The sequence below is a fragment of the Pseudophryne corroboree genome, chromosome 4 (assembly GCF_028390025.1).
Source record: "Pseudophryne corroboree isolate aPseCor3 chromosome 4, aPseCor3.hap2, whole genome shotgun sequence".
In the NCBI taxonomy this organism is placed as follows: Eukaryota; Metazoa; Chordata; class Amphibia; order Anura; family Myobatrachidae; genus Pseudophryne; species Pseudophryne corroboree.
This window is the reverse complement of record NC_086447.1, coordinates 110,700,078-110,715,616: the sequence shown is the minus strand read 5'-3', so window position 1 is coordinate 110,715,616 and position 15,539 is coordinate 110,700,078. Positions and strand designations below refer to the sequence as shown.

The window sequence follows — 15,539 nt, the reverse complement described above, 5'->3', positions numbered from 1 at the left end:
AGCAGGAGCTGACAAACCAGCCCTCACATAAGCATGTGCAATCACCATTCTAAACCATCTGGCCAACGTTTGCTTGTGATCAGGCCAGCCCAGTTTGTGAAATCCAAACAGTACAAAGAGAGAATCAGATTTCCAAATAGAGGCAGTTCTCTTCACATAGATACGGAGAGCCCGTACCACATCCAAAGACCTCTCTTTGGGACACAGATCAGGAGAAACAAGTGCCGGAACCACAATCTCCTGGTTAAGGTGGAACGAGGAAACCACCTTAGGTAAATATCCGGGATGAGTCCTAAGAACCACCTGGTCACGGTGAAATATCAGATAAGGGGAACTACAGGACAAGGCACCCAAATCCGACACTCTTCTAGCTGAAGCAATAGCCAGCAGAAACACCACCTTAAGAGAAAGCCACTTAAGATCAGATGAACCAAGAGGTTCAAAAGGAGACTCTTGTAGCGCCTCCAAAACCACCGACAAGTCCCAAGCCACAGGCTGAGTAAAGGTATGCACATCAGGTAAGGTCGCAATCTCTCTCTGAAACCACACCGACAAGGAAACCTCAACGGCACCGCCAATGCTGCATCCACGAATGCTGCTTGAGGATCCCTTGTCCTTGCTCAGAAGACCGGAACCTTGTGATTGTGTCTCAATGCCATCAGATCCACGTCTGGAAGGCCCCACTTTTCCACTAGTAGTTGAAACACTTCTGGATGGAGGCCCCACTCACCGGCATGTACGTCCTGACGACTGAGAAAGTCCGCTTCCCAATTCAGGAATCCCGGAATGAATATTGCCGATATGGCCAGTAGATGGCGTTCTGCCCAATGTAGAATCCGTGAGACTTCCTTCATTGTCAGACGGCTTCGAGTGCCGCCTTGATGATTTATGTAAGTCACTGTGGTGGCGTTGTCCGACTGCACTTGAACATGACGGTTCTGAATTAAATGCTGGGCTAGGTTCAATGCATTGAAGACCACCCGCAATTCCAGAATGTTGATTGAGAGGAGGGACTCCTCCTTGGTCCACCGACCCTGAAGGGAGTGTTGCTCCAGCACCGCGCCCCAACCTCTTAGACTGGCATCTGTTGTCAACAGGACCCAGTTGGATATCCAGAAGGGACGGCCCCTGCACGATTGTTGGTCCTGGAGCCACCAGAGCAGCGACAGACAGACCTCCGGAGTAAATGAGATCATTTGAGACCTGATCCGGTGAGGCAGGCCGTCCCACTTGGCTAGAATCAGCCTCTGGAGGGGGAGAGAATGGAATTGACCATACTCCACCATGTCGAATGCTGACACCATGAGGCCCAGCACCTACATCGCCGAATGTATCGACACTTGCGGACGAGAAAGGAAACAACGAATCCTGTCCTGAAGCTTCAGGACTTTCTCCTGACACAAGAACAACCTCTGGTTGTGAGTGTTCAATAGCGCTCCCAGATGCACCATGCTCTGAGAGCAGGGACCAATTTCTTCCAGTTGATGAGCCACCCGTGGGCTTGTAGAAACCGGACCGTCATATCCAGATGAAGTAGGAGAAGTTCTGGGGAATTTGCCAGGATTAACAAGTCGTCGTCCAGAGACGGCAGTATCCTGACCCCTTGACGGCGGAGTACCACCGTCATCACCGCCATGACTTTGGTGAAGACTCGCCGAGCCGTAGTTAAACCAAAAGGTAACGCCCGAAACTGATAATGGAGGTTGCCAATCGCAAACCTGAGGTATTGCTGATGCGACTCTGCTATAGGAATATGCAGGTAAGCATCCTGTATGTCCAGGGAGACCATGTAGTCCCCAGGTTCCAAGGCCAGAACTATAGAGCGAAGGGTTTCCATACGGAACTTGGAAATCTTCACAAACCTGTTCAATGCCTTGAGGTTGAGAATGGGCCGGGAAGACCCATTCTGTTTCGGGACTAGAAACAGCGGAGAATAGTACCCCCGTCCCCTCGGCGCAAGAGGCACCTGTACTACGACTCCTGTATCCAGAAGGGTCTGTACCACCGAATGTAGAGTGTTTGCCTTTGTCTGGTCCAACGGGACGTCTGTTCGGCAAAATCGATGAGGGGGGCGGTTTTTGAAAGCAATGGCGTAACCTCAAGTGACGACTTCCCGTACCCAGGCATCTGAAGTGGTCTTCAACAATTCCTGGGTATACCCTAGAAGCCGGCCCCCCACCCAGGGGGAGGCCCGCCCCGTCATGCGGCAGGCTTATCGGTCTCGGAAGCTGGCTGACTGGCCGCACAGGCTCTTTTGGGCTTTGGCTTACCAGGTTTGGAAGTGCAGGCCTGCCTGTTGTACACCTGACCGTTTGCTTTACCTGAAGGACGAAAGGAAGTACCTTTGGCGTTCGACACAGAAGGAGCGGTACTTGGCAGACAGGCAGTTTTGGCAGTAGCCAAGTCAGCCACAATCTTATTTAAGTCCTCCCCAAACAGAATATGTCCCTTGAAAGGGAGTACCTCCAGGGTTTTTCTAGAAACCAGATCCACAGACCAGGATCTCAGCCACAATATCCGTCGAGCCAGGACTGACGTAGTAGAGGCCTTGGCTGCTAGAATACCGGCATCAGAAGCCGCCTCTTTAATATAGCAAGAAGCTGTGACAATATATGACAAGCATTGTCTAGCATGGTCAGAAGAGATTTCAGCTTCTAACTCCAAGGCCCATGCTTCAATAGCCTCTGCAGCCCATGTTGCTGCAATAGTGGGCCTTTGTGCAGCACCCGTGAGGGTGTAAATCGCTTTCAGACAACCCTCCACACGTTTATCCGTAAGCTCTTTTAGAGACGTGACGGTAGTGATAGGTAGAGCTGAGGAAACCACCATCCCAGCCACATGCAAGTCTATTGGAGGAGGCGTTTCCCAATTCTTAGACAGCTCTGGTGCGAGGGGATAGCGAGCCAGCATCTTCTTGAGGCACAAACTTTGTACCCGGGTTTTCCCAGGGTTCCTGACGTATATCCACTAAGGTGGTCAGAGTGAGGTAAAACTTGTTTAACCACCTTCTGACGCTTGAACCTATCTGGTTTCTTAGGAGGGACGGATGGCTCGGGATCATCCATAATCTGCAGAATCAACTTAATAGCCTGCAAAAGATCGGGAACATCCACATGTGAACTACCCTCCCCATCAGCCGTATCCGAGTCAGAACCTGTGGGGTCAGTGTAAGTGCAGTCTTCATCAGACGAGGTGTCAGTGACAGCAGTGGATTGTGAGGAGACAAGAGCTCGCTTAGAGGACCTCTTGGGCTTAGGCAAGCGATGGTCAGACTTTAGTAGTCAGGGACTGGTTGAACTTCCTCAATTGAGCAGATAAATCGTCCGCCCACGGAGGGTTAGCTGCAGGGACCACATACGGCTGTACCGGTATAGGTGGTCCCATAGGGGGTGTTAGTTTATTAACTAGCGTATGTAGAAGCGTGGAAAAAGTGGCCCATGGTGGGTCATTATGTACCCCCATTGCCAGAGTCCCACTGGGGGGCAAGGAGCCCCCAGAACCAGATCCCCCAGCTGCTATATTTTGCTCATAGGGGTCTGTGGCTTCAGCAACACCTGTAGTGTGTTCAGCCCCAGAACAGTTACCCTCAGAAGCAGACATGATATAACTTGCAGTATCAGGTAACACAGTACAATTATCAGCAGCACAATACCTCTAGCCCAAACCCCTGCGCAGTGTAGTCAGCAAAGGCAGAGATACAGGAGAGATATGGTGACTAAATCACAGAGAAAAATACGTATTAAAGTATATCTTTGTGAAAATCCTATAACAATATAAAACCTGACGCACTAAGCCCCCTCAGGTTATAGAATATAGGGATAGCAAGTTGAGTGAAAGACACGAAATGGACACCACTCAGCTATCTAATGCACACACAGATAGTCACAGTTTGTATAATGCAGAGGTTATTACTAACAATAATACTTCACTGGACTAGCTTATATATATAGCTATGTATTCAATAGATATAACACTGCACAGTAAGAACTGGATGTATATCACAGGGTAATTGTACTAGAAAACCCTGACTAAATGCACTCTTTCTTAACTAGCACTGTCTAAAAAGGCAGGTGGCTTTACACAGGAGGATTTGCCCAAGCATTCCCAGGAACAGTGAAGCTGAGAGATAATGGCACCCAGACACTGACAGGGAGTGAGGGAAAGACAGATATGCAGCTCCAGGGCGGGAACATTTGCGGGAAATGGCGCCCTGGGGCTGGGGCTTCAGGTCTAAGCCTTATCCCCCTGCTGGCAAAACCATGGGTACTGTGGGATACTGAAAATGGTTTAGAGAGAAAACCTGACCTGCACCCATTCCATGGTGATCTAGTGGGATCGCCTGTACTGCAACAGTGTCCACCGCCAGCGCGCGTGGCCCGCCTCCCACTGACTGCACCGGATTGCGATAAAGACCGGGTCCCACAAGTGGAACCCACTTACCACCTCCCGAAGCGTGGCCACGCGATCCCAGAGAGCCCCTGTCATGTGTGCCTGACTGTGAAGAAAACCGGAGCCTCCTGCTGTAGTTACCCAGCAACCAGGGCTCGGGAGTGTACAGCGCCGCTGGGGAGAGCTGGAGCTGGAGCAGTGAATGTCTTCTGACATTTATCACCACTGCTGCCCTTGAAGTCTTCACTTTTTTCTTTAAAAAAAATCAGGATTTTGGTACTTACCGATAAATCCCTATCTCCGATTCTACAGGGGACACTGGAGCGCAGTTACAATGGGGAAATAGTAGGTAGTAACTGGGAGCTGGCACTTTAAAACTCTCCCCCCTCCAAGCCAGTCTACGTAAAAATGTGCCAGAGGAGAGCTGGAATAAACAAACGTTAAAGTAGAGGAGGTTAACGCCGCCATGTAAACCAGGATAACACAAAACAAACCTGGAAACCTAACAAAAGGTTAACCTGAACCAAACAAGCAGTCACATAGTGATCTGCAAACCATTAAGCGAAAAAGGAGGAAACAGCGCTGGGTGGGCATCCAGTGTCCACTGTGGAATCGGAGAAAGGGATTTATCGGTAAGTACCAAAATCCTGATTTCTCCTTCATCCACTAGGGAACACTGGAGCGCAGTTACAGTGGGAATGTCCTCGAGCTCCCAAGACGGGAGGGAGAGCGCTGAGAGTCCTGTAAAACCACTCGGCCAAACTGTGATGCAGAGGCCGCAAAAGTGTCAAACCTGTAGAATTTGACAAACGTATGTCGGCCCGACCAAGTAGCCGCCCGACATAAAGTGGTTGTGGAGACCCCGCGGGCAGCCGCCCACGAAGGCCCCACAGAGCCCGTAGAGTGCGCTGAAATTGAAGATGGAGGTTCCTGAGAAGCTGCCAAATAAGCTTGTCCGATGGTCAGCCGAATCCATCGGGACAAAGTCTGCTTAGAAGCCGGCCAACCACGGCGGGCAACATCGTATAGAACAAATAAAGAGTCCAACTTCCGAATAGCCGAAGTCCTATCCACATAGATCTTGAGCGCCCTAACAACGTCCAATGATCTCGAATCCGGAGAGTCCACCGAGAGGGCCGGAAACACAAGTGGCTGATTGATGTGAAAATCAGACACCACCTAAGGTAGAAAAGACATGCGAGTACGGAGCTCAGCCCTATCCGCATGAAACACCAGGTAAGGAGGTCGACAAGAGAGAGCCCCAAGTTCCGACACCCGTCTGGCCGAAGCCAGAGCCAGGAGAAGGACCACCTTCCAGGTGAGATATTTCATCTCCACTGATTCCAGAGGCTTAAACAATGAAGACTGCAGAAAAGAGAGAGGACCAGATTGAGGTCCCACGGTGCTGTCAGAGGGCGAAAGGCAGGCTGTATTCGAAGAACCCCCTGAAAGAAAGTCTGAACTTCCGGCAGCAAGGCTAACTTTTTCTGGAAGAAAACCGAAAGAGCAGAGACCTGCACCTTTAGTGAACCCAGTCTTAAGCTTGCTGAGAAACCCGCCTGCAAAAAACTGAGAAGGCAGGCCAATCGAAAAACTGAAGGAGAAAACTCTCGACGTTCACACCAGGCTACATAAGCCTTCCAAATGCGGTAGTAGTGAGACGATGTGACTGACTTTCTAGCCCGAAGCATAGTAGGTATAACCGTACAAGGAATCCCCTTCCTTTTCAAGATGGCCTTCTCAACAGCGACACCATCAAACGTAGCCTGTGTAAGTCTGGATAAAGAAAAGGACCCTGTTGTAATAGTTCGTCCCGTAGTGGCAGGGGCCAAGACTCGGCTACTGACAACAGGTGTAGGGTGGAGTACCAAGCTCTGCATGGCCAATCTGGAGCCACCAGGATGACCAGAGCGTTTTCTCTCTTGATGCGTTGCAGAACCCAAGGCAACAGCCGGAAAGGAGGAAAGAGGTCAACGAACCGGAAATTCCAAGAAGCCGCGAGGGCATCCACGCCCGCCGCCGGGTCCCTCGTTCGAGAGTAATAAAGAGGCAGCTGATGGTTCAGGCGGGATGCCATGAGGTCAATCTGTGGTTTTTCCCACCGGCAGACCAGCTGACAAAACACCTGGGGATGGAGTGACCACTCTCCCGGGTGCATGTCCTGTTGGCTGAGATAATCGGCTTCCCAATTGTCCACTCCTGGCATGAATATCGCCGAGAAGGACAGAGCATACTCCTCCACTCAGAGAAGGATGTTGGTGACCTCCCTCATCGCCGCAAGGCTGCGCGTGCCACCCTGACGGTTGATATATGCTACCGTCGTGGCGTTGTCGGACTGAACTCTGATCGCTCAGCAGGTGATGTGCCTGAAGTAGGGTGGTGTATACCGCCCGTAGTTCGAGAATGTTTATGGGGAGAGCGGATTCGTGAATCAACCAGCGCCCCCTGAAACCGATGTTCGAGGGTCACTGCTCCCCAGCCTCGCAGATTTGCGTCCGTGGTGAGGAGAGTCCAATCCCACACTCCGAACCGCCTTCCTTCCAACAGATGTGCCGACTGGAGCCACAGAGAAGCGACGACCGTGCCTTTAGAGATAGCGTCACCCGCTGATAAAGGAACAGATGAGATCCTGACCACTGATGTAGAAGACACAGCTGAAACGGTCGAGAGTGGAAGCGACCATCTTTCCCAGAAGGCGAATGTACAGATACACTGACACCCGACGGTGTCGAAGTACCGACCTTACCAGCGTCTGCAAAGACAGGATCTTGTCCTGAGGAAGGAAAACCTTCTAACGGACTGTGTCGAGAATCATCCCCAAAAACAGCAACCGTTGTGAGGGGCATAAGTGAGACTTCGGGAAGTTCAGGATCCACCCGTGCCGAATCAGAAGGTCCTGCGTTATCCGGGAATTCTGAAGTAACAGGTCTGCAGAGCGTGCCTTTATTAGCAGATCGTCCAGATGGCGAACAATGGTCACACCCTGCTTCCGAAGTAGGGCCATCATGACCGCCATGACCTTTGTGAACACTCTGGGAGCAGTAGAGAGACCGAACAGAAGGGCCTGGAACTGGAAATGAGCGTCCTGTATCGCAAATCGGAGAAAAGCCCGACGAGGAGGCCAAATGGGAACATGTAAGTATGCATACTTGATGTCTAAGGATGCCAGAAACTCGTTTTGCTTCAACCCCGCAACAACAGACTGGAGGGACTTCATCTTGAACTTGAAAACCCTCAAATACCTTTAAGTTCAGGATTGGCCTGACCGAGCCGTCCAGCTTCGGTACGAGAAACAGGCTTGTTTCCGATGATGAGAGGGAACAGGGATCAGTACCTTTGCGGATAGAAGTTTCTGGACCGCTGCCTGTAAGGCAACTCTTCTGTTGTCGGAAACTGGTAAACCCGTAGTAAAAAAAACCTCGGTCGGTCGGGCTTGAAAATCGAGCTTGTAACCGCAAACGATGAGATCCCTGACCCAAGCATCTGCACAGGACTGTATCCAGACCTCCCTGAAGTCCCACAGACGAGCTCCCACCCTGTGGTCTCCCAGGTGGGACGGAAGCCCGTCATGCGGTGGTAGTGGTGGAGGACTTAACCTCTGACTGGGTTGATTCTGTGGAACCTCTGCCTCTACCCCTATGGCCACGGGAGGCGGAAGCTCCTCCCCTGGCCTGGCCTTGAAACCTGGAAGGGGCACGAAAGTATCGAAAGGAGGGACCCATATATGGCCTGCGAGGGGCTGGAGCAGCAGAAGGAAGATAAGTCTACTTACCTCCGGTGGCCTGAGAAATCCAGGCATCCAGATCCTTACCGAACAGGACCTCTCCCGTAAAGGGCAACGCTTCTGCTGCCCTTTTGGACTCCGTATCCGCCTGCCACTGCCGCAGCCAGAGAGCTCTGCGGGCCGAAATTGCTAAAGCGGAAATCCTAGATCCGAGAATACAGATGTCCTTGGAAGCCTCGCAAAGATAAAGGGCTGATTCACGGATGTGTTCCGCCAACTGTATCAGTTAATCCGCCGGCAAATCGTCCTGAATTCCAGACGACAATTGCTCCGCCCAAGCTTCCATTGCCTTGTTGACCCAACAACCTACCTGCGCCGGGCGATGTAATACCTCCGCCGCCGAGTAAATAGTCTTCAAGGTGGATTCCAACTTCTTATCCGACGCCTCCTTAAGCGGAGTGGCTCCAGGAACCGGCAGAGCCGTCTTCTTGGACAGATGAGACACCGAAGGATCCACAATCGGAGAGGTCTCATAACGCTTCCTGCTATCTGCGGGATAGCAAGACAACACTTTCCTTGATACCTGAAATTTCGAGTCTGGATGTTTCCAGGCTGCCGTAATGAGCGCATCTAGCTCCTCCGAAACTGGAAAAGTCACCGGCAAGCATTGGTTGGTGCCAAACCTTGAAGGGCGTAAGGCGTCCTGCTCCATTTCTACCACCTGTAATACTTAGCGAATTGCAGTAATAAGAGCCTCTATACCCTGAGCTACTGGTTCAGAGTCCTCATACACCTGATCGTTATCAGTATCCTGTATATCTACCACCGCCTCATCTAATTGAGGCATATCATCATCAGATTCCTGCAACACAGAGGCTAGCAATCTCTTTTTAGAAGCCTGTGGGGGAGGGGGGGGGGGGGGGGCGACGACTAAAGGACGGGGCTTGGGAAGGGATTACAGCCCTAGAGAGCCTTTCAACTGATTTTGCCAGGGAAACAGCCCATGCTGGCTCAGGCTCCGGTACCGGGACAAGCTGTCGGAACCGGGCCGCCTCTCTATCTTCCCGAGAGGCCTTCAGTTCCCTAGTTAACAGGGACATAACCTCTGTAAGCTGTGTTTTCCAAACAGGGCTCTGGGATTCTGTTGAGTGCTGAGCAGATGGCTCTGACCCACCATCCTCACATAAAAAGGTGTCCCTGTTTTTGTGTTGCCTTGGAGCCTTTACTTGCCATGGCAGCACCTGTCACCCTCCCCAACACAAACACAGCAATAGGCAGAAGGGGAAGGAGGGAGAGCAGGGAGAAGCGCAGCCACAGCAGCCCTAGGTATCCTGCACGCTACCGTGCAGTGTCAGGCAGCTGTAATGAAGTATAGGTGCCTCCAGGGCCCCCTGTCCCCACTGTAACTATCTCACTGTGACCGGAGGACAACGATCTGCGTCTCCTTTCCGCTGAGCCCGGTGGAGCAGAGCGGGACTAAGCTCCGCCCCCCTCATAATGGCACCAGATTCAAAACTGCAAAGCGCCTCCTGTGAGCCGCGCTGAGCAGGGATCCGTGTGGGGGGAGTGAGCCGCGGCCACCGTGGACCAGCTAAGGGGAGGAGGAGAGCCATAACAAAAATAAGAAATTTACTCACTGGTAATTCTATTTCTCGTAGTCCGTAGTGGATGCTGGGAACTCCGTAAGGACCATGGGGAATAGACGGGCTCCGCAGGAGACTGGGCACTCTAAAAGAAAGATTAGGTACTATCTGGTGTGCACTGGCTCCTCCCTCTATGCCCCTCCCCCAGACCTCAGTTAGGGAAACTGTGCCCGGAAGAGCTGACATTACAAGGAAAGGATTTTGGAATCCAGGGTGAGACTCATACCAGCCACACCAATCACACCGTACAACTTGTGATAACCTTACCCAGTTAACCGTATGAACAACAACTGAGCCTCACTAAACAGATGGCTCATAACAATAACCCTTATTTTAGCAATAACTATATACACGTATTGCAGAGAGTCCGCACTTGGGACGGGCGCCCAGCATCCACTACGGACTACGAGAAATAGATTTACCGGTGAGTAAAATCTTATTTTCTCTGACGTCCTAGTGGATGCTGGGAACTCCGTAAGGACCATGGGGATTATACCAAAGCCTCCAAACGGGCGGGAGAGTGCGGATGACTCTGCAGCACAGAATGGGCAAACACAAGGACCTCCTCAGCCAGGGTATCAAACTTGTAGAATTTTGCAAACATGTTTGAACCCGACCAAATAGCAGCTCGGCAAAGCTGTAATGCCGAGACCCTCGGGCAGCCGCCCAAGAAGAACCCACCTTCCTTGTGGAGTGGGCTTTCACTGATTTTGGATGCGGCAATCCTGCCGCAGAATGAGCCTGCTGAATCGTGTTACAGATCCAGCGTGCAATAGTTTGCTTTGAAGCAGGAGCACCCAGCTTGTTGGGTGCATGCAGGACAAACAGCGAGTCAGTTTTCCGGACTCCAGCCGTCCTGGCTACATAGATTTTCAGGGCCCTGACTACATCAAGTAACTTGGAGTCCTCCAAGTCCCGAGTAGCCGCAGGCACCACAATAGGTTGGTTCAAATGAAACGCCGATACCACCTTTGGCAGAAATTGGGGACGAGTCCTCAATTCTGCCCTGTCCATATGGAAGATCAGATATGGGCTTTTACATGACAAAGCCGCCAATTCTGACACACGCGTAGCTGAAGCTAAGGCCAACAGCATGACCACCTTCCACGTGAGATACTTTAGCTCCACGGTCTCAAGTGGCTCATACCAGTGTGATTTCAGGAAATCCAACACAACGTTAAGATCCCAAGGTGCCACTGGAGGCACAAAAGGGGGCTGAATATGCAGCACTCCCTTAACAAACGTCTGAACCTCAGGCAGTGAAGCCAGTTCTTTTTGAAAGAAAATAGATAGGGCCGAAATCTGGACCTTTATAGACCCCAATTTTAGGCCCATGGTCACCCCTGACTGTAGGAAGTGCAGAAATGGACCCAGCTGGAATTTCTCTGTTGGGGCCTTCCTGGCCTCACACCAAGCAACATATTTGCACCATATGCGGTGATAATGCTTTGCTGTCACATCCTTCCTAGCTTTTATCAGCGTAGGAATCACTTCATCTGGAATGCCCTTTTCCGTTAGGATCCGGCGTTCAACCGCCATGCCGTCAAACGCATCCGCGGTAAGTCTTGGAACAGACAGGGCCCCTGCTGTAACAGGTCCTGTCTGAGAGGCAGAGGCCATGGGTCCTCTGAGATCATTTCTTGTAGTTCTGTGTACCAAGTTCTTCTTGGCCAATCCGGAACGATGAGTATTGTTCTTACTCCTCTCTTTCTTACTATCCTCAGTACCTTATGTATGAGAGGAAGAGGAGGAACCACATAAACCGTCTGGAACACCCACGGTGTCACTAGTGCGTCCACAGCTATCGCCTGAGGGTCCCTTGACCTGGCGCAATATTTTTTTAGCTTTTTGTTGAGGCGGGACGCCATCATGTCCACCTGTGGCAGTTCCCAACGATTTACAATCTGTGTGAAGACTTCTTTGTGAAGTCCCCACTCTCCCAGGTGGAGGTCGTGCCTGCTGAGGAAGTCTGATTCCCAGTTGTCCACTCCCGGAATGAACACTGCTGACAGTGCTAGCACGTGATTCTCCGCCCATCGAAGAATCCTTGCGGCTTCTGCCATTGCCATCCTGCTTCTTGTGCCGCCCTGGCGGTTTACATGGGCGACCGCCGTGATGTTGTCTGACTGAATCAGTACTGGTTGGTTTCGAAGCAGGGGCTCTGCTTGACTCAGGGCGTTGTAGATGGTCCTTAGTTCCAGTATATTTATGTGTAGTGTAGTCTCTAGACTTGACCACTGTCCTTGGAAGTTTCTTCCCTGAGTGACTGCCCCCCATCCTCGGAGGCTTGCATCCATGGTCACCAGGACCCAGTCCTGTATGCCGAACCTGCGTCCCTCGAGAAGATGAGCACTCTGCAGCCACCACAGCAGAGACACCCTGGCCCTCGGGGACAGGGTGATCAGTCGATGCATCTGAAGATGCGATCCGGACCACTTGTCCAACAGATCCCACTGAAAGATCCTTGCATGGAACCTGCCGAAGGGAATTGCTTCGTATGAAGCCACCATCTTTCCCAGGACTCGCGTGCAGTGATGCACCGACACCTGTCTTAGTTTCAGGAGGTCCCTGACCAGAGATGACAATTCCTGGGCCTTCTCCACCGGGAAAAACACCTTCTTCTGTTCTGTGTCCAGAATCATACCCAGGAAAAGCAGACGCGTCGTAGGAATCAGCTGCGACTTTGGGATATTCAGAATCCAGCCGTGCTGTTGTAACACTTCCTGAGAAAGTGCTACGCTGACCAACAACTGGTCACTGGACCTCGCCTTTATGAGGAGATCGTCCAAGTACGGGATAATTATAACACCTTTCTTCCGAAGGATTATCATCATTTCGGTCATTACCTTGGTAAATATCCTCGGTGCCGTGGACAGACCAAACGGCAACGTCTGGAATTGGTAATGACAGTCCTGTACCACAAACCTGAGGTACTCCTGGTGAGGTGGGTAAATGGGGACATGCAAGTAAGCATCCTTGATGTCCAGCGACACCATAAAATCCCCCACTTCCAGGCTTGCAATAACCGCTCTGAGCGATTCCATTTTGAACTTGAATTTCTTTATATAAAAGTGTTCAAGGATTTTAAATTCAGAATGGGTCTCACCGAACCGTCCGGTTTCGGTACCACAAACATTGTGGATTAGTAACCCCTTCCCTGTTGAAGGAGAGGGACCTTGATTATCACCTGCTGGAGGTACAGCTTGTGAATTGCCGCCAGTACTACCTCCCTTTCCCTGGGGGAAGCTGGCAAGGTTGATTTGAGGTAGCGGGGGGGGGGAAGCTTCGAACTCCAGCTTGTACCCCTGAGATACAATTTGTACAGCCCAGAGATCCACCTGTGAGCGAGCCCATTGGTTGCTGAAGTTTCGGAGACGCGCCCCCACCGCACCTGGCTCCGCCCATGGAGCCCCAACGTCATGCGGTGGACTCAGTGGAAGCAGGGGAGGATTTTTGTTCCTGGGAACTGGCTGCATGGTGCAGCTTCTTTCCTCTACCCCTGCCTCTGGCCAGAAAGGATGCGCCTCTGACCCGCTTGCCTTTCTGAGGCCGAAAGGACTGCATTTGATAATACGGTGCTTTCTTAGGCTGTGAGGAAACCTGAGGCAAAAAAGTCGACTTTCCAGCTGTCGCTGTGGATACGAGGTCCGAGAGACCGTCCCCAAACAATTCCTCACCCTTATAAGGCAAAACCTCCATGTGTTTTTTAGAATCAGCATCTCCTGTCCATTGCCGAGTCCATAAGACCCTCCTGGCAGAAATGGACATTGCATTAATTCTAGAGCCCAGCAGGCAAATGTCCCTCTGGGCATCCCGCATATATAAGACGACGTCTTTTATATGTTCTAGGGTTAGCAAAATAGTATCCCTGTCGAGGGAATCAATGTTGTCTGACAGAGTATCAGTCCATGCTGCTGCAGCACTACACATCCAGGCTGAAGCAATAGCAGGTCTCAGTAGAGTACCAGAGTGTGTATACACAGACTTCAGGATAGCTTCCTGCTTTCTATCCGCAGGCTCCTTTAGGGCAGCCGTATCCTGAGACGGCAGGGCCACCCTTTTAGATAAGCGTGTGAGCGCCTTGTCCACCCTAGGGGACGTTTCCCAACGTAGCCTGTCCGTTGGCGGGAAAGGGTACGCCATCAGTAACCTCTTAGAAATCACTAGTTTCTTATCAGGGGAACTCCACGCTTCTTCACACAACTCATTTAATTCATCAGATGGGGGAAAAGTCACTGGCTGTTTTTTCTCCCCAAACATATAAACCTTCTTGGTAGTAACCGGGTTAATGTCAGAAATGTGTAATACATCTTTCATTGCAGTAATCATGCATCGGATGGCCTTTTTAGACTGTAAATGTGTCTCATCATCGTCTACACTGGAGTCGGACTCCGTGTCGACATCTGTGTCAACCACCTGAGCTAGAGGGCGTTTATGAGCCCCTGACGGTGTCTGCGTCACCTGGGCAGGCACGGGCTGAGACCCCGGCTGTCCCAAGGCTGCAGCGTCATCAAACCTTTTATGTAAGGAGTTGACATTGTCGGTTAAGACCTTCCACATATCCATCCAATCAGGTGTCAGCCCCGCCGGGGGCGACACCACACTTATCTGCCCTTGCTCCGCCTCCAGGTAACCTTCCTCATCAAACATGTTGACACAGCCGCACAGGGAATGCTCACACTGAGGACAGGACCCCACAAAGTCCTTTGGGGAGACAGAGAGAGAGTATGCCAGCACACACCACAGCGCTATATAACACAGGGATTTTCACTATAATAAGTGATTTCCCAATAGCTGCTTTTATGACTTATTTTGCGCCTAAATTTATGTGCCCCCCCTCTCTTTTTCACCCTTCTTGTACCTGGATACTGCAGGGGAGAGCCTGGGGAGCTGCTTCCAGAGGAGCTATGAAGGGAAAATGGCGCTGGTGTGCTGAGGAAGAAGGCCCCGCCCCCTCAGCGGCGGGCTTCTGTCCCGCGTTTTGTGTATGTTAATGGCGGGGGTTTTTACATATATACAGTACCAGACTGTATATATGTATTTTTTAATGCCAAAAGGTATATTAATTGCTGCCCAGGGCGCCCCCCACCAGCGCCCTGCACCCTACAGTGACCGGAGTATGTAAGTGTGCTGGGAGCAATGGCGCACAGCTGCGGTGCTGTGCTTTAAATTTAGACAGGAGTCTTCTGCCGCGGATTTCGTCGTCTTCACTCTTCTGTCTTCTGGCTCTGCAAGGAGGACGGCGGCGCGGCTCCGGGAACGGACGATCGAGGCCAGGTCCTGTGTTCGAACCCTCTGGAGCTAATGGTGTCCAGTAGCCTAAGAAGCACAAGCTAGCTGCAAGTAGGTAGGTTTGCTTCTCTCCCCTCAGTCCCACGTAGCAGTGAGTCTGTTGCCAGCAGAAGCTCACTGAAAATAAAAAACCTAATAAATACTTTCTTTTCTAGCAAGCTCAGGAGAGCCCATTAGGAGCACCCAGCTCTGGCCGGGCACAGATACTAACTGAGGTCTGGAGGAGGGGCATAGAGGGAGGAGCCAGTGCACACCAGATAGTACCTAATCTTTCTTTTAGAGTGCCCAGTCTCCTGCGGAGCCCGTCTATTCCCCATGGTCCTTACGGAGTTCCCAGCATCCACTAGGACGTCAGAGAAATAGCTGATGGATGGCTTGATCTTGTGACCCCATGCATTGGAGGCCGGAGCTATCTGCGTGAGCTATGAGTGCTCTCAGAGACAACGCAGCTGTTACAATATGAGTGCATACATGTGCTAAGTGCAAAATAC

At 51.4% G+C, this 15,539-nt stretch overlaps 1 protein-coding gene across 4 annotated transcripts in view; it reads right to left on the bottom strand.

Moving 5' to 3' along the window:
* Positions 1–15,539, bottom strand: part of SMC6 (structural maintenance of chromosomes 6) — a 370,384-nt gene that overhangs the window by 265,855 nt on the left and 88,990 nt on the right. The window lies entirely within an intron of this gene.